This window comes from Phascolarctos cinereus, unplaced genomic scaffold (genome assembly GCF_003287225.1).
Source record: "Phascolarctos cinereus isolate Bilbo 61053 unplaced genomic scaffold, phaCin_HiC Scaffold_2;HRSCAF=192, whole genome shotgun sequence".
NCBI lineage: Eukaryota > Metazoa > Chordata > Mammalia > Diprotodontia > Phascolarctidae > Phascolarctos > Phascolarctos cinereus.
In genome coordinates, this window is record NW_027555625.1 from 148,535,469 (window position 1) to 148,551,815 (window position 16,347).

At 41.1% G+C, this 16,347-nt stretch overlaps 1 long non-coding RNA gene across 1 annotated transcript in view; it reads right to left on the bottom strand.

Annotated features, from left to right (window-relative positions):
- LOC144455824 (uncharacterized) overlaps positions 1-16,347 on the bottom strand; it is a 358,020-nt gene that overhangs the window by 79,908 nt on the left and 261,765 nt on the right. The window contains exon 8 of the long non-coding RNA XR_013484618.1: positions 4,412-4,612. This is a non-coding gene — a long non-coding RNA (uncharacterized LOC144455824). The remainder of the gene's footprint in view (positions 1-4,411; positions 4,613-16,347) is intronic.

Here is a 16,347-nt window from a genome sequence, read left to right on the forward strand (position 1 = left end):
CTAGCACCTATGCTGCATTTAAAATGAAATCAGGGGAGCAAAATGTTTTGTAGAAACTATTCTGTTTGATCCCATTCTCCTTAGGAACAAGGTAGTATATGGGAGAATGTGCTCCAGGCATTAAAGGGGAAAATGTTTGTAACTTCTCTTCTTCATGTAGTCTCAAGTATCATCCCTTTGTAGAAAAAAAAAAAGCTAATTGATGTTATTTGGCTAAATGATATTGAGATGCTAATCACTAGGTACTGATGATACAAGGAAGAGACCAACTGTAATTTCTGATTGATGTTGGGAAGAATATACTGGAATGAGAGTTTGAGCCAATGACATTAAAAGAAGACATCCTTTGCTCCCACTACCTCAAGATCACCCTTGGAACTATGTGGGGGAGATATAGCCCTGCTTTGGGGGGGCCACAACTTACTTGTGAGAGTTGGGGTTGGGATTAGGATCCTCAGGGTTTATAAGGACTATATAAAATCAAGGTATAAAAATCATTAGCTTTTCTGCATATGAACAAAACAAAAAGCCAACCCACCAGCCTCAAGAGAGATAAATTCCATTCAAAAAATGATGAAGACTATTTAAGTCAACCTACCCAGAAATAAAAAGGAATCATACAAATACAACTACAAAACAATCTTTAATACAGACCTAAGTAATTGGAGAAATATTAATTGCTCATGGTTGGGTCAAGCCAATAAAATACAAATGTAAATATTATCTAAATTTACTTATTTAGTATTATACCAAGCAAACTGCTAATAGATTGCTTAACAGAATTGGAAAAACAATGTAATAGCAAAATTCATCTGAAGGAAAAGAAGATAAGAATATCAAGGGAAATAATAAAAAAAAAGTGTAAAGGAAGGGGATCTAACAGTACTGGATCTCAAACTATACTACAAAAGTAATAATAATCAGTACTATTGGGTACTAGTTAAAAACATAAAAGTTGATCAGTGAGACAGAGTAGGCACACAAAATCCAGAGGCAAATAAACATCACAGCATAGTGTTTGATAAAACCACAGACCCCAACTACTGAGGAAAGGACTGGCCAACTATTTGACAAATGCTGCTAAGAAAACTAGAAATCTGTCTGGCAAAAATTAGGGTTAGACCAATATCTCACATCATTTGCAACTATGAACTCAAAATGGATACATGACCCAGATATAAAAGATTATATTATAAACATTAGAAGAAAAGGGAAGGAAATAATCTTTCTCAGCTATGGATAAGAGAAAAGCTCTTAACCAAAGAGATAGAATCACATGAGGTAAAAAGAACAGTTCTGATTATATAAAATGGAAAAGCTTTATCATAAATGAAACAAAGAAAGCAAAATTTAAGGGAAAATGATTATGTGGGGGAAAAATCTTTGCAGCAAGTTATTCTGAAGAAAAAATAAGACTGATATTCAAGATACAAGGGGAATTAATTCAAATACATAAAAGTAAGAATTATTTCTTAGTAGATAAATGGTCAAAGGACAGGGATTTTTTCAATCAATCATTTCATCTTTTATTCACTACAGAAGGGATCGATACATATAAAAATATTCATAGCAGCAACTTTTGTTGTAGCAAAGAACTGGAAACTACGTGAGTACCCATCAACTGGAGGAATGGCTGAACGAATTATGGTATGTAGGTATAGTGAAATATTATTACATCTTAAGAAATTGTGAAAGAGATAGATTCAAAGAACCTTAAGAAGACTTTTATGAACTGATGAAGAGTGAGGCAAGCAGAACCAGAAGAGCTATTTAAAACTGTAAAGAAAAACAACTTTGAAAGACTTAAGGACTCTGATAAATGCAATGACTAACTGCCATTACTTAAGACCAATGATGCACACTTTCCACCTCTCCAGAGAGAAATGGGTGGACTAGAAATGAAAAAATGAGATCTACACTTTCAGATATAATCAGTGTATAGATTTGTTGTGTTTAACTGTCGTGTGTTAACTTGTTACTAGGATTTTTTTTTTTAGTGAAGTGGGGAACTAAAGGGTAGAGAAAGACTAGTGATAGTGATGTCTGTCCCCTTTCCATCCAAAAAAAAAAGGGGGGGGTATAAAGAAAAGTATCAATGGAACATTTAAAAATACATAGAAGAGATCAGAAGGAGGTTCAGAGGGTAACACAAATAAGCAAGACAGCTCTGGAACTAACATACTGAACTGAATGTATATGTGTTTATGTGTGTGTGTGTGTGTGTGTGTGTGTGTGTGTGTGTGTGTGTAAGCTGTATGTTAATGAAATTCATAGTTTCATGTACAATATTCTTTTTCTGTTCTTCCTGTACGTGGAAATGTTCATGTTTCTTGACATTTTTTTGAGTTCAAAAAATAAAAAATAAAATAAAATAAACATAAAACAAAAAGTTGCAAAGTTTCGAGAGGTTTGAAAAACTAACTTTTGTCTTCAGTGAAAATATAACTAGAGCCAGTTTGGTCCCTCTTAGCTTCCCTTCTCCTTCTCTGACTAATTAATGGAATCACAGGATTTCAGATTTGAAGCAACCTCAGAGTCTTGTCCAGGATTTCTTGCCCTCCAGTACAACTCTACTTTATTCTTGGTGGAGTCAGATTCCAGACCAAACTCTCAGGCTCCTATCCCAAGGAAACACACATCAGGATGATCATTTATAACAATAGCTTAAAAACCATAAACACCTAAAGGAAGCAGGGAATAATCCAGTCCAAATGTTAAGGGGACAACATTGGCTTTGGTCACTTCTATGTCTTCTCCTTTGAATCTGTAGGGGGAAAGCAGGCAGTGAAGAAATGAGGAGAAATTGATGGCCTCCTCCCATTGGAAGGATGGAGGAAGGGTAAAGAAAGGCACTAAGTGAATTGATGCTTCTCATCAGCCCTAGATTCTGGTGGATCTTGTTCCCCCTGGCTTTTATCTTACCCCACTGGACTTGCAATGTCATCTGACCTGCACCTTTCCCAGCTCTCCTTTCCTCTCTACCTCAGGCTTTAAGAACTTCAGTTAAAGCTAGGGTGATGATCGCTGGTGTCTACTAAGCTCCCAACTTATATAGTTCAAGATACAGTCTTGGCTCATGCCTCCTCAGTAACCTGCTTCCCCAGCATGGCTGTCAATCCTTCCTATAATGCCCCTTTAACTTTTCCTGTGAAATCCATTCAAGGTCAATAGAGCCTAGGAAATGCTGCTTCAGTGTCTATTCAACCTGCTGGCAGATATCTAACCCACTGAATTTCCATGGCAATGATTCTGAGGCAAATTCAGGTTACAAACAAGAGAAAGATGTTTTTGAACCCAGATCTTAGATATCCTGTTAGAGGCAAGCCAAAAAGAAAAGTGGCAAAGCATAGCAAATACAGCACTGGAGTTGCACACAGGAAAACCCAAGCTCAAAACCAGCCTCAGACACTAATTATATGATCCTGAGCAATTCATTTAATTTTTCTGGGCCTCATTTATAAAATGAGGAAACTGGAGCTGATGGCCACTGAGTTCCCTTTAGCTTCTAAATCCAAAAATCAGCCTCAGATCTCAGTTCTTTCATTTAAAGCTGGATTCCATAATCTGGTTTGGTTGCCATGTATGATACTGTTGAACCATTCACCCTCCGGCACTACAGAACTACTTGGCTGTGGTAGCTGGTTGCAGGCAAAATCCTCTTCTTCCTCCTCCATAAGAAGGAGTCTGTTTCTGAGAAGTCAGCATGCTGTTTCTGGAGACTGCTCTTTTGTGGTCTATTATTGCAAATTTGTGTGACACAAAAGGCACATGTATATAGTTAGCGTGGGTGAGGCACAATCAGACCCTGCCCTTGGAAGTTTTCTTTCTTCCTACTCCAAGGCAAGGATTTATTTGATATATTACTAGGGGAAATGAGTAAGCAAATTAAAAAAAAAAAGTCTATCATCAAAACCCAAGAGCACAGGTCCTGGGACCTTTATCAAAAGCTATCTGAAATAGGGAAGGGCTCAGAAGTTGCCGAAAAGAACAAAGCTAGCACTCATAGCAGCAAGGTGGTACAATGGTTAGAGTGCTGGATCTCGAGTCAGAAAGACATGAGTTCAAATTTGGCCTCAGAGACTTACTAGCTGTGTGTCATATAGCAAGCTACTTAACCTTTGTCTGCTTCAGTTTCCTCATCTGCAAAATAGGGATAATAGTATCACCTACCTCTCTCTTGTTATTGTGAGAATAAAATAAAATAATATTTGTTAAGTGCTTTGAAGACCTAAAAGTGCTCTATAAATGCCAGTAATTATTAATGTTATTATTTTCTGTTTTCTATGACCAAGACCTCAGGTAACTTGCACCACAACTTAGCACAAAGACCTTTCTAGGGATACACAAAACAGGGGTAGATAAAGGCCAAGCCACCCAGGAATACCAGATCCATAAGGCTACACTGCTTTACCTTAGAGGTGGGATCTCCTGGATCTTTTGCTCCTCTTCTTTCGAATACTCAGAGCTCTGAAATTACATGGGCTAGTAACAGCCAGATGTTCTGTCTATCCCTGTTTTTAGAGGTTGTTTACAGGTAGCTTCAGGCTAGGAGAGAGGCTGATGTACTTGTCAGAGCCATTGTCAGAGGGTAGACGAAACTCCAGATCAGGCACTAGAATGGGGTAATATCACAGTTATCACAAACTCTTATGAAGCTTCCAGAAGCATAACTTATGTTGGAGAGCCCCGGGACCACTTGGACATGAAGTGTGTGTGTGTGAATACAGAAAATTTTTTCAGACGTAACAACCTGGTATTCTTCACTTTCCTCAGAAATCCTGCTGGGGTTGGAACCCAGACTCCCCTGAATGAGGCAGCATGATGCAGTGGATAGAATACTGACTTGAAATTAGGAAGCCCTGGACAGTTCCTAGTTATATGTCCATTGGCAAATTACTTAAGCTATTCTGTGCCTCATTTTTCTCATCTGTAATATGGAGATCATAACACTGAACTTACCAGATTATTGTGAAGCTTGAAAGAGACCTAGTGTGTCCAACAGGAAGTTGATCAGGGGTGTCTGATCGGTCTGAGGACTCTCCTTCCACTAAGGCCCAGTCAACTTTATATGAGAGATCACAGGACACAGGCGACTTTTATTGGAATGGGGCAGCTCCCACAGAGCTAGGCATTTGTGCTACCCCCTTCCTAAGAGGATACAGGGGACTCTGCTTATTGGTCACTAGTCTCTGAAAGGCCATTTGATCAGTCTCCTACGCCATATCTCAAATGCTTAGCAAAATTTACAGATAAATGTCAGCTATTGTTGAGTTGCAGAACTCATCTTGTCAGTTCCGGAAGAACTGTAGCTACAATTAGTCGTTGAGTTGTTTCAGTCATGTCTGGCTCTCCGTGACCCCATTTGGAGTTTTCTTGGCAAAGATATTGGACTGGTTTGCCATTTCCTTTTTCCAGATGAGGAAAAGGAGGCAAATAGGGTTAAGCAACTTGCCCAGGGTCACACAGCTAGTAGGTGTCTGAGGTCAAATTTGAACTCAGGCTCTTCTGACTCCAAGGCTGGGGCTCTATCCACCTAGTTGCCCCAGAGCTACAATGAACACACACTCAATTACATAAGAGTGTGGAGAAAAGGAGCATGACACTTACAGTCTTAGGGCTCCACTCTGTTAAGTAGGGTTTGACTCACCTTTGACACTGTAGGAAATCCTGCTACCTATAGTGCTGAGCACACATGAAACCTCTAGCAAGTTGGGTGATGAATTTGAAAACTCTCCCAGAAGCAGGAACATCCTCCTGCCAAAGAAATATACCCCACGGTGATGACCCAAAGTGTATTGGTCACCAGGACCTGGTATTCTTTTAGGCTGCTGTGCTGTATGTTGGTGTTTTCTTTTCTTTTCTTCTTAAAGTGAAAAACCAGTGCTCACTCACTGCTTTCAAAGTTAAAGCCAGGAAGAAGGAGCTGGCCTGTAGGGCCAAAACACCTGAGATGCCTTCCTCTCCTTACCTTATAGAGTTTCTAGATGATTAGCCACCCCCCTGCTGAAGCTATTGGGGGACCTGATGAACTGGGTAGTGCCTGAGTCATATGGTCAATGCCAGGACTGTTCAGTGAGTCAAACAGGAGGCCTGTTTCTGAGAGATCCTTCTCCATCCAGGAGCTCTGCAAAGGATCCAGGAGCTACATGCTTGACAGCTTCCAAATTCTTGACACATTGCAGGACCCTGGGGCATTATCCTCAGCATATGAGCCCCAGGCCCCTAGGAATCATGGGCAGAGCCTCCTCCCAATCTATTCAGGCACCCATCCAATGACAGTTGGCACCCAAAAGACAAATTGTGTTTTCTTCTGCTTCCAAGATGCAAGTCATAGAATATTGAAATTCAAAGCTGGAGGGTTTCCTAGAGACCATCTAGCTCAGTCCCCTTGTTTTATAGACAAGGAAACAGGTTCAGAAATAGGAAGGGACTAGCTGGGCTTATACAGCTAGTTAAGGACTGAGTCTCAGAATCACAAAATCTCAGTCAGAAGGAACTTCAGAAGACCTAATTCACCTAATTTCTGAAGACTTATTGTTACAACATACCTGGAAAGTCATAATCTAGATTTTACTTGACAATCTTTAGTGAGGAGAAAGAGCTCAATACTTCCCTTCCTTCCCCCACTCCCCCAAGCTCCCTGAAGGTAAGAGTTGTCTTGCTTGCCTGGCATATACATATACATATACATATACATATACATATACATATACATATACATATACATATACATACACACACACACACACATGTATACACACATACATACATGCACACATATATATGTATATACACATATATACATATATATTTATATGTGTATATATATATATATCCATCTATCCATCCATCCATCCATCCATCCATCCATCCATCCATCCATCCATCCATCTATCCATCCATCCATCCATCTATTCATCTATCTATCAATCTATCGATTGATCTAGCTAATCATCTGTTGCTGAAATAGAGTCCTGTGTTTTTATGCTTCCTCTCTCTGGGATGAGTAACAGGAAACCAAAGCTGCTCAGTCCATCGTGCTAAGAGCATTATTGCAAGGGACAAACATGTTTCTCATACTTCTGGGAAAGGATCATTATTTTTCCAATTTTTTTTTTAGGGGCTCACCCTACAGGCCAGCTTTAACCTTGAAAGCAGGGAGTGAGCACTGGTTTCTCACTTCAAGAAGAAAAGAAAACACACCAACATACAGTAAAATGGACTAAAAGAATGCCAGACCCTGGTGACCAATGCAGTTACAGAAGAAGAGGAGGTTTTAGCATTTATTTCACAACCCAGGCCTCAAACCCCATAGACCAGGCAGCCCAGACTACACCGAAAGCACCTCCCTTGCAACCCCCAACCTTCCCTAAAGAAGGAGAACATTCAAAACTTCTTGTTCTCCCAACCCCCCACACCCATGCTATACACACCCTCTCTCCCAACTTCTCTTCCCAGGAGAGCACACACAAACACCACTCTCAAAACATGACCTGTGTCATAGTTCTGTCTGCCCCATTGTGTCTACCTCTGAGGCTTCCTACCCATTGTCTCGTTTCCCTCTCTGCAACTTTGCTGTTTTTAATGAAATCCTTTCAAATCTCTCTTAATGTGTGAACATGCATCCAGTTTTAAAAATAACATGAAAATCAATATTCCTGTTTCCACAAGAGAGAGATCCTCCTATTGTAGTGAGCAGTGCTGGCAGGATGGGGATGGGAATGGGGAGAGGAGAAAGAGGTTTCTCGTGCATAGAGTAGCATAGCTCACTGAGCCTTATCTGCTGCCTCCCTCCCTGCTCAGTAGAAATGGCTCCCCATCCCCAGAGGATCAGGGAGAAGACCGCAGTTCAGAAGTGCTTATCCTGGCTCAGTTCCCAGTAGTTAGCTCCTCCTTGCTTCAGGAGTTCTGCCTCAGTGGGGGCTGTAGGGTGAGTCCCCAAGAACACAATGCCTACATTCTCAAAGTATAGCTCTCCCTTGTAACATTACCCTACTGTTATCTAATTTGGGTCATACGCTAAAAGTCTCCTATGACAGTGATTAAGGTACTAATCTACCCCTCTAACCACAGCTGGGACTCACGGTGATCTTGATAAGATTTCAGTTGTGGCCAGTTCCATTAACGCAGAAAGGCACACAGACGGTTGTCTAGCATAAGATGCATACAGAGCTTTCTGGGAAGGCTGTGCACTCTGAAACTGAAGGGGTAATTCAGATTCAAAGAGGAACCTTCAATAAAGCTCTGATAACAGAAAGCAGAGGAGATGTGCCAATGGGTTATAAAGGAGAGAACACTGGAAGTAGAGTCAGAGGATCTGGGTTCAAATCTTGCCTAGGTGACCCTTGGCAAGCCATCTGACTTCTTTAGGCTTCTGTTTCTTCATCTGTAAAATTAAGTTGCTGGACTAGATGATTTTCAAAGTTTCTTTGATAACCGTGACTCTATGTTGTTGTTTCTGGCGGGCAGCTGCCTAGGGACCTCATAGTATTTAATAGGGGCAGAATTAATCTAAAAGGAAGGAGATCTGACAACTACATGTAGTCTAATTTAGGAGATACTGGCCCAAGTGGTGGTGGGGGGGGAGGGGTGTGTGTGTGTGTGTGTTGTGTGTGTGTGTGTGTGTGTGTGTGTGTGTGTGTGTGTGTGTGTGTGTAAGGACAGGTGTGTTGTGTGACATTCAAAAAAATAGGATATAATTTAAAGTGATTATCTATCCTTAAAGCCAGTGGGGTTAGAACCCTAGGCAGGATTGGGATTGGGGCAGAATGAGAGAGAGGTACCAAGGAGTCTGATTCCAGAGAGTGCTCTTAGCCACAAATGTGAGTGAGTATTCCTGCCTGTAATAAAAAAATTTGGAAAAAAAAGTGTCTTTGTCCTGTTCTCCAGGAAAGGATTCTAGAGCACCAAACTGCTAAGTGTTGTGCGCTGCTTTGTAAATGACTACTTCAGTGATTCATTAAAAAAAAGAATTAAAATTTTACTAAGGCCTTTTGTTTTCATTTCACAGTCATTTCTGCATAAACACTCCCACACACCAATTGAACTCTCACTTCAAACAAAGAAAAACATTCAAGCAAACCTGCATATACAAGGCACAGTGACTTCCTCTGATTGCACATGGCACATTCCTCGGTAGGTCATTTTAAATATCTTAAAACAGTGGTCTCCAAAGCAGAAGAGCAGGGGGTCATGGACTGATCTCAAGGGGGCTGGGATCAACTAATAATCAGATGAATCATGTTCCTTGGCTCCCACAGCCAATCATGAGTCTTATATTCAGTACAACCACCTCAAGCCTTATTCTCACTATCCCATTATCTAATGAGGTAATATTTGTGAAACACTTAGCAGTGCCTGGCACACAGTAGGCACTATATAAATGCTAAGGTTTTCAATAATAATACTCATCATGATAATTATTATTATTCCTGAACGCTCCCCATTTTGTCCTCTCCATTAACTAACAAGTTCCAACCTCTCTCCTTTTGCAACAGGACTCAACTTGACAGAACAATTAGAATCTAAACGTTCTCTGGAGCACTTACTATTACTGAGGAGTAGCTTCACGGGTGTCAGTGGGAAAATCCTCCCTCCCCCACCAGCATAATCTTGGCAGGTGCCTCTCAGAGGGTAGACGCTGGCTCCAGCAAGGCCCAGGGAAATGAATAAGAGGACCTTTTCATTTTGCATGGGACAGAGTGAACTGCACGAGATGAGCAGGCATGGCTGGGTTACCGTATGTATTCTAGATATTATCTTTCCCTACAAACTTGATCCTTTTTACAGATTCCCTGATTTCTTCTGAGAGCATCACCATCTTTCCAGTCACCCAAATTTGCAGCCTTGGTGTCATTTTCAACACTCTCACCCTGAATATATCATTAGGTTCCAAACTTTGTTATTTTTCCCTCCAAATGATCACTCCCATCCATCCATCTCCTTTTCTGTATTCACATAGCCCTCTCTCTGGTTCAAGCCCTCATCACTTTTCTCCTAAACTTTTGCAACAGTTTTCAAATTGGTCCCCCTGCCTCAAGTGTTTTCCTTTCTGAATCATTCTCTACAATTACCAAAAGGATTTTTGAAAGTGCACATCTGACTCTGTCATTCCCCTATTCAATAAACTTTAGTAGATTCCGGTTGACTCTAGACCTGTGATCTTGTTTTTATTTTTTAATATATATTTTGGTGACTCTATTTCAATATATTTCTTTGTAATCCTATATATTTTATGTACTTAAAAATATTTTTCTGAGAAGGGATCCATAACCATCACCAGACAACCAAAAGGGTCTGATCTCCTTGTCTAGGATCAAATATCATTTCATCTTTATCTCATACTTTAAAAATTGTTATTTTCTGTATATTTTACAATGTACATAACTATAATACTTGCACTTGCATATATAAATATGTAAATGTATGCACATTGGCATAAGTAATGAAGCATTTTTCATTCATAGGGCTGCACAGTCAAAATATGCAAGACTCTGACTTAAAATGCTACATAAATGTGAGATGAGGATGCTGCCTATAGAAAGCCCTCTCAGCTGGCTAGTGTGAAAACGCTCATTGAGAGAGCAGCCAAGGGAACTTTAAAGTTTCTATGTGGAAGAATCTGAAGCAATCTCATTACCAGCATCTGGGGAGACAGGACTTTTTGATAGGAGTGGGTGATTTTTTTTTTCAGCCAAAGATAAGGTTTATTAAAGATCCACCATATTGGCCAGACTCTTAAGGAATCTGAACATTTGTAAGCTATTGGCTAGGTTCTTAAGGAATCTGAGTCAATGTGGGTGAATTTTTTTTTTAAGATTTAGGGAGCATCCCAGCTAAACCAGGGGAAGGTACAAGCCTGCTGAGAAGATGTCAGTGAAAATATTGGAGATTATTTGTTGTTCATCCTTCGTTCTGGCAGAGGACCAATGACATCAGAAGTCTTGACCTGCAAGCAAATTGGATTTGTGAGGCAGAGCTGTGTGAAGTCACTAGCCTCACTCCCTCCTCCACAGTCACTGGGGTCCAGTGGCAAGACATAGGCCAGAACAACTGGAGATGGTTCACTCCAGATGCAGTGGGAGACCTTGGCCTTTTCAAGCTTAAGTCTTTCCTGTGTCTCAGTTTGTCTGAGGCAATACTCATTCAGTGATTAAGGCTAGGTAAGAATCGAGGCAAAAGATGGTCTAGTTTGCCTTCACAGAAGAATCAATCTGGGAGGGGAAGACCCTCAGAGTTTCTTGTAAGAACAGAAACAATCGCTATTTACACTCACTCTGAGCCGCAGGTTGGGGTCAGGGATGCACTCAAGGCCACATAGTTAATGGGCAGCAGCAGTGACCACTACAAAAACAAGGCTGAACAAAGGGAGAAATTAAAAAGATGTCCCTCTCTCAGACCTGTGGTTCTCCATGGATGGCATAGTTTAGGTATCGTATAGTAGCTAATGAGAGGTCATAAAAACTTAGGCAAGGGAGTGATTTGACCCCAGGACTCCTGTGAGACCAGTTCTGAGATTCATTCTGCTCAGACCTGGCTCCAAAAGTCAAGAAGAGGATTGTCCTCATCGGGCCCAGCATGTACTCTTTCTGTCAGAGTCTGCTGCATTGCCACTGTTCCGACCACTGGTGGTTCTAAACTTTTCTGAGGCTTAGCTCCCCTTCCTTGGGACAAAGTTCAGCTGGCTCAGGAGGGCTGGGGAGACAGGCAGCCCCAGGTTAGGAGTAGAAGGGGCTCTTTTCTTGGCATGTTTTTCCGATCTTTATTTTGTAGACCAATCTCCCATCAATCTTATCTCACAGAAGAGCCAGGTGGAATGAATCGTCTCTGATTTCTCAACAGAACAAAACACATCTTGGAGGTTCTTAAGGCAGGAATAAAGTGATGACTGAGGGATTGTTTTTAAGAGCTGACAGGGTAGGAGATAGTTACTTTTGAGATTCACGTTTATAATAAGGAACTTGAGTTTGTGGCAATCACAAGGTACTTTCCTCACAGATGAATCACTTGCCCTGGTTTAACCCTTGAATAGTTCAATTTCAGACTCTATAAACAAACAAGAAAAGCCCCAAATTGGCTGCAACTGGCAACCACATGTATACAGACAGCACAGAGCTGTGGGAAAGAGAAAGGAGGTGGGGGATGGGAGTGCTTGGAAATGGACACATTCTGTTGGTTTCTAACATCTCATAACATTTCTTTCACATTTTCATTTGCATAACTTTACAGATGTGTTGTCAAGCTATCTTAAAATGTTAAGGTTTGTGTGGATATGTTTGTAGGCCAGATGGGAAGCAAAAAGTTTCTGAGACCCGATTTTCGACTTTCTCCATAACCATACAAGAGTACCATAAAGCCAGCTGGAGGGATTTCACTCCAGTGCTGTTCTCAGTGGCTCAGCCTGGGGGGATATGGGGAAAGGCAAATACGAACTAAGTTAGGTCACTGTGGGGCTGGTCCTAGGGCTGATATCTACGACTTTAAAGAGGTGGAGAAGACTTGGGCTCCAATCGGTACTGCTTCAGTGATGAAGAGTGCTTAGTGGTAAACATGGAGAAGGTCCTGAGCAGAAACCAAAAGAATTAAAGGTATAGAAATGTAGGAAAAGTTAGAGGAGCTAGTATTGTTTACCTCGATTGAAGCAAGGTTAGGGGTACGTTCATAACTGTCTCCCGGTTTATATTGAAAAACTATTTATAAGGAAGACTGCTGGCCAGCTTTGTCCCTGGAAAAGAGAATTTTTTAAAATGGCGCTGAATTACAGCAAGAGAGAACACTGGCTTTGGAGACAAAGGATCTGGGTGGGAATTCTGCCTCTGTCACTAATGAGCCTTGTGACCTTGGGCAAGTCACTTAAACTCTCTGGGCCTCAGTTTCCTAATTTTTAAAAGGCAGAGTTTGGCCTAGATGGCTCCTAAGTTTCCTTGCATCTCTAAATCCCCTTAAGCTTTCACCTGCCCTACCTTTTCACAGAGAGTTAGCAAAGATGGCTTCTTGAGGTCCACACTACCTCTATGACTATGCTAACACCTTAAGAATGGCCAACCCTAGAATCAGGTGAAGCTCAGAAGTGTCCTACTGAGTCTGTGCTGGGTTTCTCCACGTTGTAAGGCCCTTTGGCCTATTGTTCTTTAACTTGAGGAAAGAGAAAAGGAAGAGGAATGATTATCACCAGCAGCATGACCAGAGCTAAAACAGGGCTAATGAGATATTTTAGGATTCAGGGATTAATTACCTCATGGCCTGATTGCCCTCTGTCCTTCTGATAAACTTAGATAAGATCACCTTTGAGACTGAGGGAACTTGCCCAGAAAGAGTGACTCAGCTAATGCAAGAGATCCGAAGGTTTAGGATAGACTAGTCTGGAATAACAGGTCTTTGGGAGGGACATCCTCTTAAGCTGCCTAACCACCCTTCCAGGAAAATTCACATGTTTTACTTCTCCCTTTGTCCTCCTGCAAATATATTGTGGATTTTACATCACTCCCAATACAAACAAGAACGTCTATTCAAAGTGTGAAAATAAAAAAGCTTTCCCCTTTATTTTGCATATTTTTCCTGTCTCCAGCTAACCAATTGCTACTTAGAATTAAGTTATAAACATTGATTCACATCTTATATCATGAGCTCACAGGTTTTTGTTTGCCTTTGTTCTATTGTGCCCATTTCAAGGATAACTCAATGACCTTATGGCAAAACCACCCAATGCCAGACACAGACAAGTACGGAAAATCACAAAAATAGGAAGGCACAGATGAAAACCAAGAGTTGAGCAATAAGACACAATGTGCCCTGCAAGGTCTTTGTGGGCACAGATCGCATTCCATAATCCACAGTCCTTTGCTATGGTGGGTACCTAGTATCCAATGAATAATTTTTCATTGCATAATTAGTGGGTGTCTTGTTAGGAGTTATTTGATGAAAGGGGTTCTAGGTGTTTCCAATAGAATCCTTCCAATTAATTACTCCCAAATCACTAAATGATTATCAAAGAGTAGTGATAATTATAGATTTAACCAGGGTCATGCCAACATGACACCAAGTTCCAACTGATTCTATGTCCAATACATAGCCTTATTCATTCATTAATTCATTAAAAAAAAACTTATTTAGATTCCATGCAAGATGTTTTTAGGGGCCCATCTCCTACACCTGCTCCAGGGACTAGAGACAATTTTAAATGCTTTCAACTTAACAAGTGAGGGCCAGATACAGTCCCAGAAGACATTTTCAAAGTTCGGGGTTCTAGGGCTATAGTCACTTCCACGGTATGTTTAACATAGGCAGTGACCAAACCTCTGCTCCTGTTTACTTCACTGATCTACTCACTCATCCTCTTCCTCACTCCCCAAGGCTCTGAGTTGCTCTTTGCACATTTCTAGAGCTAACACAGGAGTTCTTGAGGAGGTTTGCAGGCTATGCCTAGTTACTCTTTGTCCTGTTGCAGGTCTGCATTCATTCCACAGAATTATATCATTTTAAGATGGAAGTGGGGGGATGAGGAAACTCCAGGGTTAGGAGTCCCCAAGCCTTCTCCAGAGGAGGAAGCTGTTTTCATTTCCTCAAAGCCTTAAAATCCTAGGAGAGGAGACATGGAAGTCATGCCTTTGTTTCTCTCCTGAGTCTATATCACTAACTTAAAGCCAAAGGACATAATGTGCAGCAAAATCTCTATGTGCCATACCTTCTGCATGACCCTTTGCCCATTCCCCTTTCTGTCTGTCCCTTCCTCATCTCTGAATCCTCAGCTCCAACTGAATCTTAGATCTGTCATCTTTCTGCTCTCTTCTTTCTCTTCTGTCCTTCCGTAGGAGATTTTGTCACTTGGGTTGTCAAAGTGCTTACACAAATATATACCCCTGCGTGGAAGGTGCCCGGGTTCCTTTTATTTGGGATTTGTTCTTTCCCCCTAAACAAGTCTTCAAACTCATGGAGCAGGCTGCAGGGGTGCTGGGGCTCAGGTGAACAGCACATCGTAATGAATTATGCATGGATCTCCTTCAGAGCAGCAGTTTGCCTCCTGGGGTGCTCAGTACCACGTGCCCTTTTAAGGAAGCACTTGACTGCCCTTGTGGTGACATCATCTACACCTGGCAATGCCCCACGAGCAACAAGAAAAGACTCCGTTCCACCTGCATGGAACACGTCTGGCTACGGGAAAAAGAATGATCCTGGAGTGGCAAACAATTCTAGGGAGACGCTGCATGGTCAGCCTGCTCTAGGGATGTGACCAATATCCTTGTCCTCTTTGAAAACTTCCATCCTTTGTAACTTGTTGAATGAGAAGTCCCAGTAAGAAGGCTGAAGTCTCTCCAGTTAAAGAATGAGTAATAAAAATAGCAGCAATCGCTGACATTTGTAGAGCACTTAAAAGAATTCAAAGTATTTAAATATACTGTCTCATCTGAGCCTCACGACAACCCAGTGAGGTGGGCCTTACAGGTATTATTATCTGCATCTTACAGACAGAGAAACTGGGGCTTAGAGAGGTTAAGTGATTGTCCAGGATCACATAACTAGTGTCAGAGATAGGGTTTGATGCCAGGTATCTCCTGACTCCAGCTCTAGCGTGTTATATACCTCTTAGGGTCATTGTGAGGCACAAATGATTATAGGATTACAGACTTAGAACTGGAAGGGAACTTCAAGATCATTTCGTCCAACATCCCCATTTTGCAGATGAGGAAAGTAAAGACCAGAGATGTTACGTGACCTATCCAAAGTCATAAACAAGGTAGGTGACAGAGCCAGGATTCAAGATTAGGTCCTGTGACCCCAAGTTCATCATTTTTTCTATATAAAGTTCTCTGTACACCTTAAAAAAAACTGTACAGGGTATTCCTCAAATCTCTAAGACTTAATAGACTTAAAACTGCACCAAGACTTTTGGGACACCCTGTATTTATGTCAGCTATTGGTATTTATTATAAGAGGTAGAATGAGGTAGAAGAAAGAATTCGAGACTTGGAGTCATGAAGCCTTGGGTTCAGATCCTGACTCTAGCACTTGCTGAGTGATTATGGGTATGTCACTTAATTTCTCTGAGCATCAATTTCCTCATCTGTAAAATGGGGATAATAATACCTATAATATCTACCTCGAGAACTAACATGACATCACTGAAAAAGGATGACTTTGGAATCAGGAAGAACCAGGTTCAAGTCCCATCTCTGACATACACAAAAGCCTATAGGCAAGTCCCTAAATCTCAGAGCTCAGGCAATTTTCTAAAACTCTTCATCAAAAAAGAATCACCAACCTGCACAGAAAGAGGTTTCTACAGCAGAGTTTTCCTACAAGGAGGAAATCACAGGACCAAACCAAAAAAGAGGAACAAAAAATCTACTT